This window comes from Carica papaya, chromosome 3 (genome assembly GCF_054855325.1).
Source record: "Carica papaya isolate Zhongbai chromosome 3, ASM5485532v1, whole genome shotgun sequence".
Classification (NCBI taxonomy): domain Eukaryota; kingdom Viridiplantae; phylum Streptophyta; class Magnoliopsida; order Brassicales; family Caricaceae; genus Carica; species Carica papaya.
Genome location: NC_142311.1, coordinates 29,833,994 through 29,858,937, shown reverse-complemented (window position 1 = coordinate 29,858,937; position 24,944 = coordinate 29,833,994). Strand labels below are relative to the sequence as shown.

Genomic DNA, 24,944 nt, shown 5'->3' with positions numbered 1-24,944 from the left:
GAGCATGATTTACAACAAATCCTTTTATTTATGATAAAACCTTTACCATCCACTTACCTCGGTCGAATTCATGAAACAATATAAGAAAAACAATAACATTATCACAATCATGGAATAATATAAGTTGTAAAACATAGCACTTATCACGCCTTTTGTAATTCAATCATTATACCACATATCCTTTTCTCATTTACCAGCCTACTAGTATCCATGGGGGTCCATAGGGGTCCCGCTACCCGTTAACCTTTAACATTCATAATCAGTTTCCAGGGCCGTCCCCATACCCCGTCCGGTATGGGCGCCAAAACCATAAACCTCAATACCCCGTCCGGCATGAGGGTGAAACGGGCTGTCCCCATACCCCGTCCGGTATGGGCGCCAAAACCATAAGATCTCCATACCCCGTCCGGCATGTGAGACCACAATCCCGGTAGGGTTCCCTACGGACCCGGTCCGTCCACCATCTCCCAGGATATCTCGTCAGGCTGACTCCATCATACAATTATCAGTCTACACAATCTTTCATTTTCCTTTTCCTCAATAAGCATCATCAATTCATATTTAAACAAGCAAATCGTAATTCATGCCAAACAGACAACATACAGTATCAGTTCTTCAGTCTTTCAACCCATAATTAATAAAACAGTAATATATGCACTCGAAACTATAAAATGAACAAATCAAACCTCATAATGCATTTAAAGCTGTAAAACAGGCCAAATAACAGTAAATCATCAATCACACTAGACTTGGGCTCCATTAGCCACCTTAAGCAATTTCACACATTTGTTAATTCAAGAAATACCGTTTTATCATTTTGAACTTTAATACCGTGATAGGAAATAGGGTGAGGGGTACTTACTCGTTTTCGGGGTCCGAACACGGCTTTGTAGTGCGCTTGCAGGCTATCCCTAATTTTTCCTGAATTTTCCTCGGGGAACTGAAACGCACTACTGGTACCTGCACGTGTTCCAAAAAAAAATCCCAAATTAGGCCCAGGGCCCCTTTCGGCCCAAATCGCAACTCCGGCACGGCGGCTCCGCCGTGCTCCGGCGACGGCGCCGCTGCTGACGGCGGCGAGTCGCCTCGGGTTGGCTGTTTTCGGCCGTTTCCGGCCGAATTCGGCCACACTCGCATCGGTCCCTATGAGAAAACAACCCTAGGGCCCTCGGGGGGCCAAAAAATCACGGAAAAACAGAGCTTACCGGCGGCGGCACTCTCGGGTGCGGCGGCTCTCCGGCGAGGTTCGTGATTTGGTGATTCGGCTCCGGTCAACCTGTAGAGAAAAGAATGGTGATCACGGTGATATAAAAATTGCATCAAACGGAGGCCGGAAAAGGCCTCATCGGAGGCAAAAACCGAGAGGGGGCGCGGCGGCGCCGCTGGCCTTCGGCCGCGTATTCCGGCCGTTTGGCCAGGATTTTGGCTCCGATTTGGCCACAAGAGGAATCAGCGTGGAAAAACGAGTCGGGGGTATGAAATTTACCTCGATCGGCGGTTAGAAATTTCTCCGGCGCGGCGGCGGGTGGCGGCGGCCGGCTTCTGGTTTGTCTTCTCCGGCGAGCGGCAGGCGGCTAGGGTTTGTGGTCTGGTGTGGGGGTTCTATTTATAACCCCTTGCCTTTTGATCTCACCCGTTCATTTTGTTTTAATCTGGGCCGTTCGTTTTTGATTGAATCTGGGCCGTCCGTGCGATTGTATTTGGGCCGTCCGATCGCGCGATTGATCTGGGCCATCCGATTGCACCCACGCGGATCGCCAACGTGGCTCCTTTTCGGAGCGACGTGGTCTTGCCACGTGGCAGGCCCCGGTTGGCCGAGACTGCTGACCGGGCCTGCTGACGTGGCTGCCGACGTGGCCCCCCTTTTTTTTTGTTTTGTTTTGTTTTTTTTTTCTCCTCCTTCTCGGTCCGGGCGCTACAGTGTCATTATGAGTATTTTACATAGTAGAACAACAAAAACAAAGGTGCGGCAGACAATTGGTTCATTTGGGCGTGAATCGAGGCGTCGTAGCATTTTACTTGATATTAAAACTAGAAGCAGAGGTGAGGTATGCTCGCACAGTGAAACAAATGATGGGAGGGGGGAGAGAAGGAGAAGGGCCACATGCATTTGTAGCGTGGAATGGGATGGGTGCGAACATATCAGCACTAATGCTTCGGATCCCATCATAGCTCTATAGTTAAGCGTACTTGGATGAGAGTAGTACTAAGATGGGTGACCTCTTGGGAAGTCTTCGTGTTGTACCCGTCTTTTTACGAACGGGGCATCAAAAGTTATGTGCGACTGGAGTCACAGTTCGCAAGCGTGAGTCGCAGTGCCAGGGCATTTTGCTTAATATTTTTTGTGCATTTATTTATAGTACACCACATGATAAGAGTGTTATTACAAGCATTTTACAAATAGAACAACGAAAATAGAGGTGCGACGGGCTGTCCATTCATATGTGCGTGAGTCGAGACGTCGGAGCATTTCATTTGATTAGAACTAGATGCAGAGGTGCGATGTGCGCTTACAACGAAACAAGTGAAGGGAGGGGGGAGGGAAGGAGAAGGGGAATATGTATTTACAGCGCAGAATGAGATGGGTGCGATCATACCAGGATTAATGCACTGAATCCCATTAGAAATATGCAGTTAAGCGTGTTTGGGCGAGAGTAGTACTAGGATGTGTGACCTCCTAGGAAATCCTCATTTGGCACCAATTATTTTGCGGACAGGGTATTAAACATTATGCGCGATCGGAGCCATGGTCCACCGGTTCATTCACTGGTGTGAGTTGCAGCAGAGGGATATTTTTCTTAATATTTTTTGTGCATTCATCTATAATCCACCACGTGATAAGAGTGTCATTATGAGCAACTTAAATCGTAAAACAATGAAAACAGATGTGCAACGGGCAGTCCATTCATCTTGGCCTGAGTGGAGGTGCTGGAGCATTTCGCTCTATATTAGAACTAGAAGTAGAGATGAGGTGCGCGCGCATAATGAAACAAATAACGGGAGGGGGGAGGGAAGGAGAAGGGATATATGTATTTGCAGCACATAATGGAATATGTGCAATCATACCAGTACTAATGCACCGGATCCCATCAGAACTCCGCAATTAAAGGTGCTTGGGCGAGAGTACTACTAGGATAGTGACCTCCTGGGAAGTTCTCGTGTTGCTTATTTTTGCATACAGGGCATTAAACATTACGCGCGAATGGAGCCACGATTTTTCAGTTTATTCGTAAAAGTGAGTCAAGGTACCAGAAATTATTTTTTTAATATTTTTTGTATAATCATTTATAGTCCATCACGTGATAAAAGTGTCATTATGAGTATCTTATATAGTAGAACAATGAAAATAGAGGTGCGACGTGCAGTCTGTTCATTTGGGCGTGAGTTGAGGCACTAGGCCATTTCGCTTGATATTAGAACTAGAAGCAAAGGTGCAGTATGTGCCTATAGCAAAATAAATGACGCGAGTGGGGAGGGAAGGAGAAGGGGTATATGTATTTGCAACGCGAAATTGAATGGGTGTGATCATACCAGCACTAATACACCGGATCTCATTAGAACTTCGCAGTTAATCGTGCTTGGGCGAGAGTAGTACTAGGATGTGTGACCTCTTGGGAAGTTCTCGTGTTGCACTTGTCTTTTTGTGGATGGGGCATTAAACATTACCCGCAACCAGAGACACGATTCGTCGGTTTATCCACCGGCGTGAGTCGCAGCGCCGTGGCATTTTATTTATTTTTTTCGTGCATTTATTTATAATCCATCACGAGATAAGAGTGTCATTACGAGTATCTTACATAGTAGAACAACGAAAGCAAAAGTGCGATGGCTGGTCTGTTAATCTAGGCGTGAGTCAAGGTGCCGGGGCATTTCGCTCTATATTAGAACTAGAAGCAGAGGTGCGGTGTGCTCACACAGCGAAATAAATGATGGGAGGAGGAGGGAAGGAGAAGGAGTATATGTATTTGTAGCGCGAAATGGTACAGGTGCAATTATACCAGCATTAATGAACTAGATCACATCAGAACTCAACAATGAAGTGTGCTTGGGGGAGAATAGTACTAGAATGGGTGACCTTTTGGGAAGTTCTCTTGTTGAACCTTTTTTCTTGCTAATGGGACGTTAAATGTTACGCACGACAAGAGCAACAATTTACCGTCGTGAGTTGCAGCGCCGAGGCATTTTGCTTAATATTTTTCGTACATTCATTTACAGTTCTCCACGTGATAAGAGTGTCATTATGAGCATCTTACATAATAGAACAACAAAAAACATGGTACGACGGGCAGTTCGTTCATCTAGGCGTGAGTCGAGCCGCCGGGTCATTTCGTTTGATATTAGAATTAGAAACAGAGGTGCGGTCAAATGGGACGGGTACGATCATACTAGTACTAATGCACCGGATCTCATCAGAACTCTATAGTTAAGCGTGCTTGGACGAAAGTAGTATTAGGATGGGGGTGACCTCCTAGGAAGTGCTCGTGTTGCACCTGTCTTTTTGCAGATGGGGCGTTAAATGTTACGCGCGACCAAAGCTATGATCCACTGATTCATTCACCAGCGTGAGTCGCGACATCAAAGCATTTTTTTTAATCTTTTTTGTGCATTCATTTATAGTCCACCACGTGATAAGAGTGTTATTACGAGTATCTTACATAGTAGAACAATAAAAATAGAGGGATGACAGGTGGTCCGTTCATCTGGGCATGAGTCGATGCACCGGGGCATTCGCTCTATATTAGAACTAGAAGTAGAGATGCAGTGTGCGCAGACAACGAAATAAATGAAGGGAAGGGGAAGGGAAGGAGAAGGGGTAGATGTATTTGTAATGCGGTATAAGACGTGTGCGATCATACCAACACTTATGTACTTGATCTCGTAAGAACTATGCAGTTAACTGTGTTTGGACTAGAGTAATACTAGAATGGGTGACCTACTGAGAAGTCCTCTTGTTACACTTGTATTTTTGTGGACGGGGCATTAAATGTTACGCGCGACTGGAGCCACAGTCTGTCGGTGTGAGTCACAGCATCAGAGCATTTTGCTTAATATTTTTCATGCATTCACTTATAGTCAATGATGTGATAAGAGTGTCATTACAATTATTTTACAAAGTAGAACAATGAAAAATGAGTTGCGTCGGGTGGTTCGTTCATCTGGTCGTGAGTCGAGGCACCGAGGCATTTCGTTTGATATTAGAAATAAAAGCAAAGGTGCTGTGTGCATGCACAGTGAAACAAATGATGGGAGGGGGAGGGAAAGAGAAGGGGAATATGTATTTGTAGCACAAAATGGAGCAAGTGCGATCATATCAGCACTAATACATTAGATCCCATTAGAACCCTGTAGTTGAGCATGCTTGGGTGAGAGTAATACTAGTATAGGTGACCTCCTGAGAAGTTCTCATGTTGCACCCGTATTTTTGCAGATGTGGCGTTAAACGTTATGCACGACCGGAGCCATGGTCTGCCTGTTCATTCGTCAGTGTGAGCCGCGGCTACGTGACATTTTGCTTAATATTTTTCGTGCATTCATTTATAGTTCACCATATGATAAGAGTGTCATTACTAGCATCTTACATAGTAGAACAACGAAGAAAGAGGTGCGGTGAACAATCTATTCATCTGAGCGTGGTGTGCGTGCACAGTGAAACAAATAATGGGAGGGGGGAGAGAAAGAGTAGGGGTACATATATTTAAGCGCGGAATGGGACGGGTGCAATCATACCAGCACTAATGCACTGGATCCCATCAAAACTCGTAGCAAATTGTGCGTGGGTGAGAGTAGCACTAAGATGGGTGACCTATCGGGAATTCCTCATGTTGCACACGTCTTTTTACGAACGGGGTATTAAACATTACACGCCACTGGAGGCACAGTCCGCCGGTTCATTTGCCAGTGTGAGTCACGGTGTCGGGATATTTTGCTCAATATTTTTTGTGTATTCATTTATAATCCACCACGTAATAAGAGTGTCATTACAATTATCTTAATTAGTAGAACAATGAAAATAGAGGTGCTGTGGGCTATCTGTTCATCTGAGCTTGAGTCGAGACGTCGGGCCATTTTGCTTGAAATTAGAACTAGAATAGAGGTGAAGTGCGCGCGCATAGGGAAACAAAGAATGGGAGGGGGGAGGGAAGGAGAAGGGGCGTACGCATTTGCAACGTGGATTGGGACGAGTGCGATTATACCAGCACTAATACACCAGCTCCCATCAGAATTCGCAGCTACGCATGCTTGAGCGAGAGTAGTACCAAGATGGGTGACCTCTTGAGAAGTCCTTATGTTGCATCCGTCTTGTTGTGGACGGGGCATTAAATATTACGCGCGACCGAAGTCACGGTCCATCGGTTCATTTGCTGGTGTGAGTCGTGGTGCTGATATATTTTGCTTATTATTTTTTGTGTATTTATTTATAATCCACCACATGATAAGAGTATCATTACGAGCATCTTACATAGTAGAACAACGAAAACAGAGGTGCAGCGAGCATTTTTTTCATCTGGGCATGAGTCGATGCACCGGGACATTTCTCTTGATATTAGAACTAGAAGGAGAGGTGCGGTGTGCGTGTACAGCGAAATAAATGATGGGAGGTGGGAGAGAAGAAGGAGTATATGTATTTGCAGCGCAAAATGGTACGGGTGTAACCATACCAGTAATAATGCACTGTATCGCATCTTAACTTCATATTTAAGTGTGCTTGAACGAGAGTAGTTCTAAAATGGGTGACCTCCTGGGAAGTTCTCGTGTTCCACCCATCTTTTTGCGGACACAGAGATAAACATTATGTACTAATGGAGCCACAGTCTGCTGACATGAGTCACCGCACCTGGGCATTTTGCTTAATATTTTTTGTGAATCATTTATAGTCCACCACGTAATAAAAGTGTCATTACGAGCATCTTTCATATTAGAACAATAAAAAAAAAGGTGTGGCGGGCAGTCTGTTCATCTGAGCGTGAGTCGTGGTGCTGAGACATTTCGCTTATTATTAAAACTAAAAGTAGAGTAGCGGTGTGCACGTAAAATGAAATAAATGACAGGAGGGGGGAAGGAAGTAGAAGAGGTATATGTATTTGCAGCGCAAATAGTGAAGGGTGCAATTATAGCAGCACTAATGCACCAGATCCCATTAGAACTCCGCAGTTATGCGTGTTTAGGCGAAAGTAGTACTAGGATGGGTGACCTCCTGGGAAGTCCTTGTGTTGCATCCATTTTTTTGCTAACGGGGCATTCAATGTTACACGCAACTGGAGCCACCATCCGCCAGTGTGAGTCATGGCGTCAGGGCATTTTGCTTAATATTTTTCGTGCATTCATTTATAGTCCTCCACGTGATAAGAGTGTTATTAGGAGCATCTTAATTAGTAGAACAACAAAAATAGACGTGTGGTGAGCGGTCCATTAATATGGGCGTGAGTTGAGGTGCCAAAGTATTTCGCTTGATATTCGAACTAGAAGCAGAGGTGAGGTGTGCACGCACAGTGAAACAAATGATGGTAGGGGGAGGGAAGGAGAAGGGGCACATGCATTTGCAGCGCAAAATGGGACGGGTGCGATCATACAAGCTCTAATCCTTTGGATCCTATCAGAACTTGTAGCTAAGCGTTCTTGAGCGAGAGTAGTACTAAGATGGGTGACCTCCTGGAAAGTCTTCATGTTGCACCCATCTTTTTGCGGATGAGGCATTAAACATTATACGCGAGTGGAGCCACGGTCCGTCGGTTCATTCGCCGGCGTGAATCCCAGCGCCTGAGCATTTTGTTTAAAATTTTTTATGCATTTATTTATAGTCCACCACGTGATAAAAGTGTCATTACGAGTATCTTAATTAGTAGAACAACGAAAACAGAGGTGCAGCGAGTGGTCCATTCATCTTGGCGTGAGTTGAGGTACCAGAGCATTTCGGTTGATATTAAAACTAGAAGTAGAGGTGTGGTGTGCGCGCACAGCGAAACAAATAACGGGAGGGGGGAGGGAAGGAGAAAGGGTTTATGTATTTGTAGTGCAGAGTGGAACAGGCGCGATCATACTAGTACTAATGCATCGAATCCCATCAAAATTTTGTAGCTAAGTGTTTTTGAGCGAGAGTAGTACTAAGATGGGTGACCTCCTAGGAAGTCCTTGTGTCGCACCCGTCTTTTTGCAGACAGGGTATTAAACGTTACACGCGATTGGAGCCACAGTCAGCCGACGTGAGTCGCAACGTCAGGATATTTTACTTCATATTTTTTCGTGCATTCATTTATAGTCCACCACGTAATAGGAGTGTTATTATGAGCATCTTATATAGTAGAACAACGAAAACAGAGGTGCGGCGGGTGGTCCGTTCATCTAGGCATGATTTGAGGCATCGGTGCATTTTTCTCTATATTTGAACTAGAAGCAGAGATGCGGTATATATGTATTTGGAAGGGTGGAGGAAAGGAGAAGGGGTATATGTATTTGTAGCATAAAATAGAAGAGGTACGATCAGACCAGCACTAATTAATTAGATCCCATCAGAACTCTGCAGTTAAGAGTGCTTGGGCGAGAATAGTATTAGGATACGTGACTTTCTAGAAAGTCCTCGTGTTGTTCCCGTCTATTTGCAGAGGGGGCCTTAAACGTTACACGGGACTGGAGCCACGGTCTGTCGGTTCATTCGCAAATGTGAATCACAACGTCGGGGTATTTTGCTTAATATTTTTCTTGCATTCATTTATAGTTCACCACATGATAAGAGTGTCATTACGAGTATCTTATATAGTAGAACAACGAAAACAGAGGTACGGTGGGCAGTCCGTTCATCTGGGTATGAGTTAAGGCGTCGTGGCATTTCTTTCTATATTAGAACTAGAAATAGAGGTGCAGTGTGCGCGCACAGCGAAACAAATGATGGGAGGGGGGAGGGAAGGAGAAGGGGTATATGTAAATGTAGCACAGAATTGGACGGGTGTGATCATATCAGCACTAATGCACCGGGCCCATAAGCACTAATGCACCGGATCCCATTATAATTTCGTCGTTAAGCATGCTTCGGCGAGAGTAGTACTAGGATGGGTGACCTCCTAGGAAGTCCTCGTGTTGCACCATTATTTTTCAGACGGGATGTTAAACGTTGCACGCGTTTAGAGCGACGGTTAGCCGGTTCATTCGCCTGTGTGAGTCGCAGTCTGGTGAATTTTGCTTAATACTTTTAATGTATTAATTTATAGTCCACCACGTGATAAGAGTGTCATTACGAGCATCTTAATTTGTAGAGCAACGAAAATAGAGGTCCAGCCGGCAGTCTGTTCATCTGGGCGTGAGTCGAGGAGCTGGGGTATTTCTCTTGATATTAGAACTAGAAGTAGAGGTGAGGTATGCGCGCAGAGTGAAACTAATGATGGGAGGGGGAAGGGAATGAGAAGGGGTATATGTATTTGAGCTACGGAATAGGACGGGTGCGATCATACCAACATTAATGCACCGAATCCTATCAGAACTCCGTAGTTAAACATGCTTGGGCGAGAGTAATACTAGGATGGGTGATCTCTTGGGAAGTTCTCGTGTTGCACTCTTCTTTTAGTGGATGGGGCATCAAACATTACACGCGACCAGAGTCAGAGTCCGTCAGTGTGAGTCGCGTCGTTAGGGCATTTTGCTTAATTTTTTCGTATATTCATTTATAGTACACCACGTAATAAGAGTATTATTACAAGTATCTTAATTAGTAGAATAACAAAAACAGAGGTGCGACGGGCGGTCCGTTCATTTAGGCATGAGTCTAGGCGTCGGGACATTTTGCTTGATATTAGAACTATAAGCAAAGGTGAGGTGTGCGTGCACTGTGAAACAAATGATGGGAGGGGGAGGGAAGGAGAGGGGGTATATGTATTTATAACACAGAATGGGAAATTTGCGATCATACAAGCACTAATGCATCAGATCCCATCAGAACTTCGTAGTTAAACATGCTTGGGCGAGAGTATTACTAGGATGGGTGACCTATTGGGAAGTTCTCGTGTTGCACCCTTCTTTTTGCGGACGGGGTATCAAATGTTATGCGCGACCGGAGCCACAGTCCGCTGACGTGAGTCGCGTCATCAGGGCATTTTGCTTAATATTTTTCGTGCATTCATTTATAGTAGACCATGTGATAAAAGTGTCATTACGATTATCTTATATAGTAGAACAACGAAAATAGAGGTTCATTTAGCAGTCCGTTCATCTAGGTGTGAGTCGAGGCACTGGGATATTTTGCTTGATATTTGAACTAGAAGGAGAGGTGCGGTGTGCGCGCACAACGAAACAAATGATGGGAGGGGGAGGTAAGAAGAAGGGGTATATATATTTGCAGCGCGAAATGGAAGGGTTATGATCATACTAACACTAATGTACCGAATCGAACTCTGTAGTTAAGCGTGCTTGGGCGAGAATAATATTAGGATGGGTCACCTCCTGGGAAGTCCTCGTGTTGCACCCATTTTTTTGCAGACAGGGCGTTAAACCTTATGCGCAACTTGACAGACGGTCCGCCAGTTCATTCACCAGCATGAGTCGCAGTGCAGGGAATTTTACTTAATATTTTTTGTGTATTCATTTATAATTTATCACGAGATAAAAGTGTCATTATGAGTATCTTACATAGTAAAACCACGAAAAAAGAGGCGTGGGGGATGATCCATTTGATACCCATTCTCCTTCCCTCCCCCCTCCCATAATTTGTTTCATTGTGCGCGCACACCGCACATATGCTTTTAGTTCTAGTATCGAGCAAAATGCCTCGGTGCCTCGACTGATGCCTAAATGAACGGACTGCGCGCAACATCTCTATTTTCATTATTCTACTTTATAAGATACTCGTAATAACACTCTTATTACGTGGTGGACTGCAAATTTTTTCTATGAAAAATATTAACCCGGCACCGCGACTCACGCCAGCGAATAAAATGACAGACCATAACTCCCGTTGCACGTAACGTTTAACTCCCTTTTCGCAAAAACACTGGTGCAACACGAGTACTTTCCAGGAGGTTACCCATCCTAGTACTACTCTTGCTAAAGAATACTTCACTGCGGAGTTCTAATAGGATCTGGTGCATTAGTGATGGCATGATCGCACCCGTCTCATTTCGCGAAGCAAATGCATATACTCCTTCTACTTCCCTCCCCCCTCCCATCATCTATTTCACTGTCCGTGAACATTGCCCATTTGCTTCTAGTTCTAATATCAAGCAAAATGTCCCAACACCTTAACTCACACCCAGATGAACGGACCACCCACCGCACCTCTATTATTGTTGTTCTACTATGTAGGATACTCGTAATGACACTCTTATTACGTGGTGGACTATAAATGAATGCACAAAAAATATTAACCAAAATGTTCGGTGCCGCGACTAATGCTGGTGAATGAACAGGCTTACCGCGGCTCCGATTGTGCGTAAAGTTTAACGCCCTGTCCTAAAAATGACGGTTGCAACACAAGGACTTCCTGCGGAGTTCTGACGCGATCCGGTGCATTAGTGCTGGTGTGATCACACTCGTTCTATTCCGCACAGCAAATAAATGTACTCCTTCTCCTTCCCTCCCCCTTATCGTATTTGTTTCGTTGTGCGCGCACACTGCACCTCTGCTTCTAGTTCTAATATTAACCGAAATGCTCTAGTGCATTGACTCATACCCAAATGAATGGACCGTCTGTCGCACCTCATTTTGCCTGCAATGAATTAGGGAAGGGGTTTCACAAAAAATAAGATTAACTGAGAAATATATTACACAATCCAAACTTCATTAGGTGGTGGAAATGTTGACGTAATAGGTGAGCAGAAGGGCTTGAAATTCTTTATTTTAAATTCAACTAATTTTTGATTGAAGTTACGCCAAGCCATTACATCTATAAATAAGGAATAATTCTTCTGTATATTATTCTAAAAAATAAATAGTTCCAATAAAATGTGATAACTGCACGTTTAACAGGTGAAATGCAGAGTTATAAGCAGATTGTTAAGCTGCAAATGACTGTTTTATGCCTCACATATTGAGCCATTTGACAAAGTCTACCAGAGGAAAAAGAATTAAGGGATGGGCTGTTAACTGCCAAATGTTTGATTAGTCATGTCATGTTCTATTTTATTATATTACTATATGACATGGCTATATATTATGTTAGTGTCAGTTAAGGTAGGAAGTTCAGATAGGTAGTTTGTAGTGTTTGAATTTCTCTTGCTTGGTTTTCTTAATGGATAGGCAGTTTCTGATCTTCAGATAACTGTTACTTTCTAGTCTATGTATAAAACCAACTCCAAGTATGCAAGGAATAAAGAAGTTAAGCAGAAAAATAATTTCAGAATAGTTTTCTCGAGTCCTTTCAATTTTAAGCTCTTGAAGATATTTGAGTTCTCTCTTAATAAGCTTATACCAATTGATTCCACAATAAGTTTCTATTATTGTAGGACAAGTTAGAGATATTTTGCTTCTTATTGATTCTAGAGTAAGAACATACACATCATACCCAAGATTTTTTAAACATCAGATATAAGAAGTTTCACACGACTAAAAAATTGAGAAACTCTTACAGTGTTTTATTGAAAAACCGAAATTTACCTCAAAAGTGAATTTATAAAGATATTTATAATATTTCATAAGTTTTCTTTTGCTTAATAAAATTAGACTACTAATACTAATCAGATTAGGAAATAATATAATAATACAAATAGGAAAATTAAATACCGAAAACAATGAGATTCCAAAGTTATTAAAACTCTAATAGTACAATCCTAAATAGTAGAATAATTTTATATTTAATAGAATTATAATTGCTAGTCTATTTAGGCAATTTAAAAACCATTTTACATCACCTATGATACGGACCATAACCATGACAACGCAAAGATGCAAAAGTTCATCAATGGAATGTTGTCACTGCAAGTTAATGTCCAAGATTCAAGCTCATTGTTTATCCTTTAAGCAGAAAGATGCTCTAAGAGTACAGGTCTTTAAGTAAGAATGTCACAACATCTAATCATTACTGCATGCCCATATAGAAGTAGACTTCCATTGCCAGGGTCATGTTGACAGATTACAGTTAGCTACCTTGAAGGTGCTGCTGAAAATACTACTTATAGTGCTTTTAATCTAAAGAGAAAAAGAATAGATAGAAGAACGAAGTAAAGTCCAAATAGCATAAAGACCTACAGGCTACAATTGCCAATAATAATATGGAGATTAAGTTTCGCAGAGACAGACACTTAGCGTATGCTGGCTATGTTGGTACTTTTATTACTCAAAAAAAGCCCATAATTACTTGCCATAAATCAGTAAATACCTCTTTGATTGTAGCTTTGACTGGGACACCAAGCACAGCTGCCCCAATAAGCCAACCATCTTTTAGGACCTAACAGCAAGTAGTTGATACACCATGTTACCTTCTTGCTTCCAAATCAAATAGAAACGGGCTGAAGTAGTGAAAACTACTTAGAGAAACAGAAAAGACAAGAAGAAGAAAAGACTTGAGGATAAAGCTTATCACATAGAACACGATTAGCATCTGCAACCTAATAAATTAGTTGATGATAGGTTCAGAGGCCTATTCATATGAATTTTTATGTAAATTTAGCAAGCACTCAAAAAAACTGATTTGCAGAGTTTATTAGAATATGCCAACTACATGGCTTTGTCACAAAAGTTGAAGGGTTGATTGACAATATAGAGATCTTTTGGGAAATGTTCTGTTTTGTTCATCTGAAGGGTTACAGTATGTGAACAAGTGCCATACGAAAGCAGACAATACGATAGAAACATGAGTTTTTTTTCTTTTTTCTGAAGAAGAAGATAAAAACATGTGTAAAAAAATAATTTGAATGTGCATATGAGTACAAGAGATAGCTGCAATAATATCCACTAAATACAATCAAACTACCATGTAGTACCGTATAGGATGATCAAAAGTGTCAATCATGCTGGGTATGTTTGGAAAAAATCAAGAGAGAAGGGACAAATTGATTAAAATGCCATTGAATTTGATAACAATTAAATAGTGCTTTTAAATGAATGGCCCACTAAAGATCATCGGCACAAACATATCCAAAAAATTAGTATGCACCATAAACAAATAACCGGTAAACACTGGTGGAAACCCCAATAGTTCTCTTATTCTAATCCTTAATTCATAATTCAATTCAAAATAAACATGTCCAGTATCCACAAGGCTTGCTTTGTTCAGTTCATAAAGCAACCTCAACCATGCACAAGATGTGTGTATACAAAGGGATTTACTGTCCGAACCTTTTCTACATCTCCAGATAACACCAAAGGCCTTGCAGAATCATGAATGCAAACAAGCTCAGAGTTCGAATCGACTTCCTGTAGAAGAAAAGAAAAATATAATTCTAATAGAAGAATGCTATTATCAGCAGTAGAGTACAACTGACAGTATTTCACACCAAATATTTGTGGCATGGCATTCCAAAATGTATAACTCAAACGTATCGTACTTTGATAAAAAAAATTACTCTGAAAATGCAAAATACAACTAGAAAAGAATATTTTTTTTCTGATATTTGATTAAGAAACCAATTTCATGAATACATAAAAAACACATGGAGATAGGCTCAATGCCTTTTTCCCTAAGTACATATCCAAACAAATCTTCCTGTGCTTTTTTGCCAAGTGTCTATACTGATAGCATTGCAAAATGCTGGTAAATTAATAAAAAATTTATGTGCTCCTTCCTGCCCATTGATTTAAGCTAACTATTTCTCTTGAAATATAAGCAGCTACAGAACAGATGGAGAACACCGTGAATGAGAATAACTGACATGACTTGGATAGTACAACCTAATAAATTCCCCACTAAAGAATGTACCACAAGAAATCTGATCCGTGATGCAAAAAAAGAACAAATCGAGGCTTGCTTAATTTAGAACACTCAGCATGCACCTGAAGTCCACTGTACACAGAAACTTGTCTCTCCTTCCTAGGCAGAGCGAGATTGAGATCCACATTGATCTTCTCCTTGGTGTCTGGGAAAAAGCTAATCAATAAGTTTAAATATTTTCTGTAGAACTAGAAACAAGAAGCTCAAAAGCAGCCAACACCTAAATTCAAGTATGAAATGGAAACCAACTATACAGAGCACGTGCACTCGAACATGCGTGTACGAACAGACACGTAACACCCAACTCCAAGCATAAGTATGCACATGCATTATCAATGCACAAATAAACACATATGAGCTTGCATACACGGGAATAAGAAGCTGGAGAAGAGAAAGCAAGAGAGAACAGAGAGAAGTTAGAGATATCAAACTTTCAAACACATCTTTGTAGGATGGATCACAAACAACAACAATTTCCTTCACTTCAACCATGCGTGAGAAGGTGTATAGACTGCCAAAAAGGAACGTGTATAACTATTTTCATCCAAAAAAAAAAGTAAAAGGAGACTTGAGCAGAATGACCTGGAACAGCCAAATTCAATTGTAGACAGATCCAAACACTGCTTGAATTGAGAAACCTACAGTTAACTCTTATCTAGAATATCTTGGAACCAAGAAAATTCATATATAAGACAACTCAAATTGTGAATCACCTTTAGAATATTACAGTAACAAATTGTTATTTTATATTTGGTCTTCCTAACCAGACAATCTCTTATCTTATTTCACAAAGAATTTTGCATACTGTTTCTAACCACATGGACTGAACAGCTAGCAGGTTAGTAACAGAATGCACGTGGCCTGCCAAGCAGGCCTCTTGATGCCCAACAAATGCATATGCTGGTGATCATGCAAGGAATCTTCTTAAACACATGAATTCTTCAGCATCAAGTAAGTAATAAGTTGGTTCCCACAATCTGGTAGCATGTTTAATAGTCTTATCATCTTACATTGGACATGTTCTATAAAGGTCGGTCTCTTTGCCATGAAGTGGAGTGACATGGAACTACTGCCTGTATCAGAGGCACTGCAACATAGATCACACATGGGTTGGTTTTGCAATGGGAAGAATCAACCACAAATCCATCAATCAATAAGGGTGAAAAACCAAGGAAGCATGGGTGCATAACTAAATAGGATATCAACCAAGCACCAAGCATATAGTAGATTAGTCATGACCACATGAAAGCTGGTACGGTAATTGTACATTGAACATTCCCAATCAAGGCAGAATCATGAGTGAATAACAGGTTTTGAGAAAGTAATAACTAATTATACTATAGTCAATTAACAAACTAAACTTCGTGAACTATGCAGTTGTTTCTAAACGATTTTCATGAGAATGCATACTATTCTTCCATTCTACTTCATCTTTAAGTACAAATATAAAATCTAGATGTTTGATGTTAATATTTTCTACAATCTAAATCTTAGGTCATAAGGTCTAAAAGAGGAAGATTTGAAGAAGATCTGCACTAGCAAAATCTTACAGGACCCAAGACCATGTTGCACTCATTTCCACTCGGTAAGGCTTCACCTGTGCCATCCATGCCACCATCCTTTTCCATTATAGTTGTATTTTTTTTGGTTGGTTTTTTTATGATAAATTACTAATTATATGGATATAATTAAAATTATTACTACAACTGAACGACTTCAATTTCTCTAACACATCTCACTGGGAGCTGTACTAGAAGAACAAACTTAATATGTTTGTTCCTGATCCATACAAGATTAAGTTTGATAAGATATTAGGTTACAAGTTTGATGAGCATGAAATAGAGCTGGTGAAGTTATATATGAGGAAAACTATCAACTTTGGAATTTGGTTCTTATAATTCCTAAGAAAAATATTCTTAAAATTGATCGTAATGTTGTATATTATTATTGCAAGCTTTTCTATTTCTTGAGAGTATCGAGACAAGTTCGAATATCTATTTATGAGCTTTCGAAAAATACTGATCATTTGTTAATTTAAATTTGACATATAATTATCTATTTACTATTTTTTTAACGAATTATGATAAATGAATCCAATACGTTGAGTTTAAGCATATTAGATTGAATTAATAGTGAGATATATTTCTATAATATTAGTTGTCCCATAAAAAAAAGATTTTTTTAAAAGAACGACAAGAAGTTATATAATAGAGATAGTTTTTAGAAATTGTTAAGAATTTATAGTCATTTCAATAGAACTTTGCGAAAATTTCTTCTGCTTGTTTTACCATTTATATAGGATACACTAATTTTTTAGGCTGAGACAATCTTTGACCATGCACCATTCTTTGGTGGTCGCTTACTACCAGTCTATTTAATAATTTGATCTTTTATCTCTCAAAAAATTTAATAATCTCATTTTTGTAGAACCAAAGAATTTTAAGTGTAAGAAAAAACATCCAATTTTTTAATGAACAATTATTTTTTAGAGAATTTTTGAGATAGAAAAATAATATACAATATACATATATATGTATATATCCTCTATAGTAAATTTTCAAGTCTAATCATCACCCACCATACAGCAAAAAGCACTTTTAGTAAGAGCATCCAATGCATGGCCACCACAAAATATGAATAAATGATGACTAGTTAGAGAGCCTTGTCGTCCACCACCTCCATGCCCAGAGCCTCTGTAGATGCTACCGCTAGCACTATAGGGATCTGTGTGCTATGCGGTTAAAGATGGCACGTGCATCTAGATTCCAATAGAAAGTGGTGATCAAGCTCGGGCCGTTAATCAAAAACATGATCATGCAGTCTAGATTTTACATATAGTCGACATAAAATTTAAAAAATAAAACGTCAAATCTGGATAATCATTAAGCTAGAGTGATGATTAGAGGAGATTAGAGCTATGCATTCTGCATATAATAAATGTAGGTGCAACATTGACAGTCCCTAAAGCGACACTTGTAGCAACCAAAGCAAACACAAGAAGTGCATTCTGCATTTTTATCTCCTATACACCCTCTACAAATTTTGCGACTTGCCTTTTTTTCATTAGGATCATAATTTATCTTTTAGAAACACATATATACACATTACTTAGCATAACATATAGTGGATTTGCCCATGAATATACATATACAACCAAAATAATAATAAAGGTTTATCTCTTATAAGGTCAGGAGGGGCACCTTCACTTTTCCTTTTGAGTGTTATTGTTCCAATAACACTCATCGTCTTCATCCAAAATTCTCAATTCCCATAAAACACATCTTCTAAAAATTGAAGAAAATATTGTAAAACTATATATATTGTTAAAAGGATTTTTTAGATTAAAAAGATCAGAAGGTTGAGTTTTTGTCGCTTATAATTAAAAAAAAAATGCAGCATGATAAAGTTTTAGCATTATCTTAACAAACTTGTTTCTTACTTTTCATAGTAAACAGCTTATAAGTTCTTATGTACAGAGAATAAATTTAAAAGTAAATTTTATTTGAATTGACTCATTTTGTACTATAATGGCAACCATAAAATTAATAAAATCAATGTTCATAAGCATTTTATATAAATTAAGTAAAATATCCAATAAGTTTAATAAAATCATGTCTCAAATAGCGATGGATTATTTATTTAAGTTAAAGATTTCAAACAACGAAACTACTTTCCAAATAACCATAGATTCTTTATTTAAGTTCAAAGATTTTATAAGTTATAGTATAATAAACTCTATATTTTCCACGACATATATAAAATACTCAATCATATGTCATTTATCCTCCCAACATAATTCAAATTTTCTTCAGTTAAACTTAGTTTTCTTGACTGGTGCAACAAAGAAGTATAGCGAAAAGTTAGTTTTCCAAAGCCTACATAACCTCTCAAGTTACTTATTGTAAATTAAACTCAAGGGTAAGCACTTAATATCTATTCATTCGAAGAAAAAAAAAGTTTCACCAATGAGCCTTGATTTGTTGTTTAGGTTACAGCAATGTTGCAGTATTTGATTTTGTACTTCTACATAAATAGAAGATCTTATAGGCAGTCTTTCTACCCAAAAAAGTTATGGGACAAATGAAAAATTGAATGATTTTTTATTTGTATACAAATAGGAGATCTAGTTCGTTTCTTTCTACCTATAAAAGTCGTGTGATAAATGATAGATACTCAAATAAGGAAACTATGTCACAAACTTATATATGTAATCAATATCTTAATAGTAATTTATTTTATCGCAAGGGTATGCACTTATGTCATTTATCCTCCCATCACAATTCAATTGTTCTTTAATTAAACTTAGTCTTCTTAACTGGTGCAACAAAGAAGTATAGTGAAAAGTTAGTTTCCCAAAGCCTGCATAACCTTTCAAGTAATTTATTATATATTAAACTCAAGGGTATGCACTTAACCTCCATTCATTTGAAGAAAGAAAAAATAAACAAGTTTCTTTTCGTTCTTCTTAATCTTCAGGAACAAATAAAAAATCTAGATATTCAATATTAATATTTTCTATAGTCTAAATCTCAGGTCTTAAGATTTAAAGAAGGAAAGTTTCGAGAATATTTATACCAACAAAATCTTATGGGACCCAAGACCATGCTGCACTCATTTCCACTCGGTAAGGCTTCCCTTGTGCCATCCATACCAACACCCTTTTTCATTGTAGATATATTTTTCTTGGATAATTTTTTTTATGATAAATTATTAAATATATGGATAAATTTAAAATTATTACTGCAGCTAAATGGCTTTAATTTCCTTCACACATCTCACTCGGAGCTTCACTAGAAGAATGAACTTAATATGTTTGTTCCTTATCCATACAAGATTAAGTGTAATAAGATATCAGGTTACAAGTTTGATGAGGATGAAATATAGGTGGTGAAGTTTTTAATGAGAAAAAATAATCAAGTTGAGAATTTGGTTTTTATAACTCTAAGAAAAATACTCTTAAAATTGATCGTAATGTTCCATATTATTATTGCAAGCTTTTTTATTTCTCGAGAGCATCAAATATTTTTTTATGAGCCTTCCAACAATACTAATTATCAGTTAATTTAAATTTGACATATAATTGTCTATTTACTATTTTTTTAATAAACTATGATAAACGAATCCAATATGCTTAGTTTAAACATAGTAGATTCAATTACTAATGAGATAAATTACTTCAATATTAGTCGTCCCATTAAAAGAAAGATTTTGTTTTAAAAAGTGATAAATGTTATATAATAGAGATAGTTTTAGTGATAGCTAATGTAACACCCTACTCACCACTGTGCTTAATTTGTATTTGAAAAACTCTATTTATTCGGGCCTTTAGACCACATTGAACTCATTTAATTTACTCCACAATTTATTATCATAATTCATAAATTATGTGACTTTATTCTATTTTAATACTATTCATCTCATTTTATTTTAATTTAATTATTTAATCCTTAAATTTTCAATAAAACGATTTTCAGAAAAAAATGAAAAAACAGGGAGAAAAATCTTGCAGGAACATCTTGTGAGAAAGGGTTGCTTATGCGGGCGTCCATGCGTTGTTCTCGTGCACGCACGAGCGGTAGGCGCAGGACGTGCACATGTCCTATCTGCGCGCTTGGTGCGAGGTCAATCCTATGATCGTCTTATCGTGCGCAGGCGAGCCGTCCGTGCGTCACTTTGCGCACAGGTAGGCGCTGCACGCTGTGCACGCACCGTCCACGCAGTAGGCCTATGCGGATAGGGCCCTGTGCGCCTGTCCGTAATAGGACTGCGTGTGGTGCACAATGCACCAAGGCCTTACACAGCAAGTAGGGTAGCCCATGCACTCGTAGGCTAGCCCTGCATCACGCCAAGCGGATGAGGCCACTATCGCCTTGGGTAGTGTGCTGAACTTTTAAAAAATGAATGACGAATAAGTTCTTTAGTGCATGGATTAAAATTCAAAAGTTAATTTTAAAATAGTTGGCGACCATAGAATTAATCAAATCAATATTTTAATAGTGGATTCTTCATTTAAGTTCAAGATTTCAAAAAATAAAACCACTTTCTAAATAGCCATAGATTCATCCTTTAGTGATATTTAAGACTTTACAGTCACTTTAATAGAATTTTGAGAAAATTTATTCGGCTTGTTTTACCATTATATAGTATACACTAATTTTTTAGGCTAAGACGATCTTTAACAAAGCACCATTCTTTGGTGGTGGCTTACTATCAATTTATCTAATAATTTTATATTTTATCTTTTAATAAGAATTTAAGTATCTCATTTTTCTAGAACTCGAAAATTTTGAGTATTAGAAAAAATTTCTAATTCTTTTATAAACCATTATTTTTAATGAAATAATTTCTGCATATATTTAAAAGAAAGCCCATATCATATTACTAGTTTATACTAAATCAGATTCTTTGTTTCATTTAGAGATTCTAGTAAAATTTTCTTAAATAATAAGATTATGATAAATCAAAAAATAAATTCAAGGATACCTCACACTTCTTTTAAATGTAGTTTATATGCACATATTTTACAAATATAAATATGCTTACTTAAACAATATGTACCATTATTGTTAGACAAATTTTAAGATAAAAAAAGAATATACATACATACATATATATATATCCTCTATTGTCCTTTAATTCTCTCATTAATTCCAAAGAGTTTTCTTTCTCTTCTCCAAAACCTAAATTCCAAACACAAATTTTTAATCTAATCATCACCCATCATACAGCAGCAAGCACTTTTGATAAGAGCTTCCAATACATGGCCACAATAGAACTTGAACAAACGATGACTAGTTAGAGAGCCGCGTCGTCCACCACCTCTATGCTTAGAGCCTTTGTAGATATTGCCACCAACTCTGTATGGATTTGTGTACCACGCAGTGGAAGATGGCACGTTCATCCAGATTCTAATTGAAAGTGGTGATTAAGCTCGGGCCATTAATAAAAAAAATGATCATGCAGTCTGGATTTTATGTATAGTTGACATAAAGTCTGAAAGATGAAACTTCCAATCTACATAATCATTAAGCCAGGGTGGTGACGAGGAGATTAGAGATGCACATTGTGCATATAATAAACGTATGTGCGACACTATTAATGTCTAAGAATTTTGGATCTCTTGTACACCCTCTGCAAGTTTTATGACTTGTCCTTTCTTCATCAGGATCACAGCTTATCTTTTAGAAACACATATATGCACATTACTTAGCATAACATGTAGTGGATTTGCACCACCACCTTTTATTAGCCAAAGCATCATGGTAGAGCCAGTAATCCCTTGTAGTGTGGAGGCGGAAGTGTCAATTCTTTTTACACCCTGTAAAGGTAATGAACTCGCCTCGATGGAACTACTGTTTTCCACTAATGAGTCTTGATATGTTGTTTAGGGTTACAGCAAGCTTGTAGTATTTGATTTTGTACTTCTATACAAATAGGAGATCTTGTAGGTATTCCTTCTGCTCATAAAAGTTGTGGGACAAATAAAAAATTGAATGATTTTTTACTTTTATACATCTAGGAGATCTTGTACGTATTCCTTGTACCTATAAAAGTCGTGTGAATAAGATAGATACTCAAACAAGTAAACTAAGTCACAAAGTTATAAAAGTAATTAGTATCTTAATAGCAGTTTATTTTGTCACAAGAATGAATGTTTTGGAATAATAAACATTGAATTGACAATTGTAGCTCTATGCTACCAATCCCATTTACTTAATATTATTTGATAATTTTATTTTATATATATATATATATTTATATATTTATATGCATCCATTTATACATAATGTGAGAAAAATATTGAGGCTAAAATTTAGTTTTAAGTCTAAAAAGTGAGGTGAAAATGAAGAGACAACAAAATGTGAGGAAAAAAATATTGACTGTGGGCTAGGAAGAAGAGAGAAGAAATTGATTACTTGAATAAAAAAGCTTCCAAGGAGGATGAATTTTTCATTTTTAAGCTCTAATAGACCATGTGGTGGAATAGTTTTTTAATGTATAATTATCTTTGAAAATTTTGTACAAGGTTAGTAATAAGTTATAGCTAACTCAAAAACTTATAAATGTATCACATTAGTTAAGCTTACAAGATCAGTAATAAGTTGAGTTAATATTACAAAGTAAAGTTTGTACCTGTATACAAACATTTTAAAGGCTCACAAGGTGCTAAATGTTGTGATCATGTAAACCTTTATTTTACATTTTAAAATATTATCATTATTGACTTATATTTTTTATATTACACTATGTAGGATATTAAAAGGTATTTTACAATTTTCATTAACCATTAGGTCATGTTCCTGATATTATGTTTTAACCAATTTTTATATATTGGTATATAAATATATGATTTAAACTAAAAATATTACATTAAAATAACTAAACATATTATTGTAAAGTATTGTAAATTTTTCAAAAGAAATAAACAAATGTGTAACACCCCAGTATTTTTTTTTTAATTTTATTCTTATTATTTTTATTTTTTTATTTTTTTTGTATTTAAATTTTTTAGATTTTTATTTAATTTAATTTAATAAAAATAAAAATAATAATAATGATAAAATTGGGTAAAAATATTATTTGGATTTAATTGAAATTAATTTTGGAAAAAAGGAGTGAAAATTTGGATTCTGGGGGTATTTTTGAAAAGAAAATCGAAAACCGGAGGTCAAAACGCAATTTAGAAAAGTTGTGCCACGTCAACAGCCCGGTCAGCAGCCCCGGCCAACCAGGACACGCCGCGTGGCAAGGAAATGCTGACACGGGATGGACCACGTGGGCGATCTGCGTGTGCACGATTGGACGACCCAGATCCGTTCCCGCGCACACGGACGACCCAGATTCACGCGTACGAACGGCCCAGATTCAATCAGGCACGAATGACCCAGATTGCATCGCGATCGACGGCCCATATTTAATCCCAATTAAATCGTGATCGATCGGTCCAGATTTAATTTTGATGGACGGTTGAGATTAAAAGGGTATAAATAACTCCACCCACACCTGACCACAAAACCCTAACCGCCAGTGCCTCGCCGGAGAAGAAGAACCAGACGCCGGAGGAGCCGGCCGCCGCCACTCGCTGTCGCATCGGAGAAGTTTCTGACCGCCGATCGAGGTAAATTTTCTCCCCCTGGCTCATTTTTCGATGCTGAATCCGCCTATGGCCAAACTGGAGCCAAACACCGGTCAAACGGCTGAAAAATCCGGTCGAAGTCCGGCGGCGCCGCCGCGACTCCCCTTTATTTTTGCCTCCGATGAGGCTCTTTCCGGCCTCCGTTCGATGCAAATTTTATACCACTGTGATCACCGTTCTTTTCTCTACAGGTTGATCAGAGCTAAACATCAAAACATGACTCACGCCGGAGGAGCCGCCGCACCCGAGAGCATCGCCGCTGGTAAGTCTCAATTTTTTTTCGTGATTTTTTGGCCCCCCGAGGGCCCTAGGGTTGTTTTATCGTAGGGACTGATGCAAGTTTGGCCAAATTCGGCTGAAAACGGCAAACTCGAGGCGGATCACCACCGCAGGCGGTGACGCCGTCACCGGAGCACGGCGGAGCCACCGTGCCAGAATTCTGATATTGGCCGAAAGGGGCCTTAGGTCTGATTTGGAATTTTTTGGGACACGTGCAGGTACCGGTAGTGCATTTCAGTTTTTTGAAAAAAAATTTAGGAAAATTAGGGACAGCCCGTAGGCGCACTGTAGAGTCGATTTCAGACCCCGAAACAAGTAAGGACCCCTCACCCTATTTTCTATCACGGTATTAAAGCTTAATAAATAATTAAACGATATTTTGAGACTTTATAGATGTATAATTGATTGAGGTTGCCAATGGAGCCCGAGTTTGATACAGTGTTGGTCTGTTGTTGTTTGATCAAATTTTCAGTATTAAATGCAGTATGATGTTTGATGTAATTATGTTATGGTCTCTTATGCATGAATCATGGTTTTTTTTTATTATGGTTTGTATTATGGTGAACCTGATACTGTGTTGTCTTGTTTGGTGTTAATTACTTGTTTACATGTTGTGTATGATTGGATGATTGAGATTAAGAAAAAAGGCAAAAAGGTTATGTGAAATGATAAGTAGAAAAT

General features: G+C 38.5%; 1 long non-coding RNA gene and 6 pseudogenes across 1 annotated transcript; 6 read left to right on the top strand and 1 right to left on the bottom strand.

Annotated features, from left to right (window-relative positions):
- Window positions 1–3,052: 3,052 nt before the first annotated feature.
- LOC148268549 (5S ribosomal RNA) lies at window positions 3,053–3,170 on the top strand (annotated as a pseudogene).
- A 347-nt stretch (window positions 3,171–3,517) lies between these two features.
- On the top strand, window positions 3,518–3,636 carry LOC148268548 (5S ribosomal RNA; annotated as a pseudogene).
- A 348-nt stretch (window positions 3,637–3,984) lies between these two features.
- On the top strand, window positions 3,985–4,103 carry LOC148268547 (5S ribosomal RNA; annotated as a pseudogene).
- Window positions 4,104–7,101: 2,998 nt separating this feature from the next.
- Window positions 7,102–7,220, top strand: LOC148268546 (5S ribosomal RNA; annotated as a pseudogene).
- Window positions 7,221–9,429: 2,209 nt separating this feature from the next.
- Window positions 9,430–9,548, top strand: LOC148268545 (5S ribosomal RNA; annotated as a pseudogene).
- Window positions 9,549–9,884: 336 nt separating this feature from the next.
- LOC148268544 (5S ribosomal RNA) lies at window positions 9,885–10,003 on the top strand (annotated as a pseudogene).
- A 3,348-nt stretch (window positions 10,004–13,351) lies between these two features.
- Window positions 13,352–15,130, bottom strand: LOC148268543 (uncharacterized). Its single transcript, XR_015817502.1, has 3 exons — window positions 14,911–15,130; window positions 14,257–14,334; window positions 13,352–13,366 (listed from the first exon to the last, which is right to left on the bottom strand). It is a non-coding gene; the product is annotated as an uncharacterized LOC148268543 (long non-coding RNA).
- Between the last annotated feature and the right edge of the window lie 9,814 nt (window positions 15,131–24,944).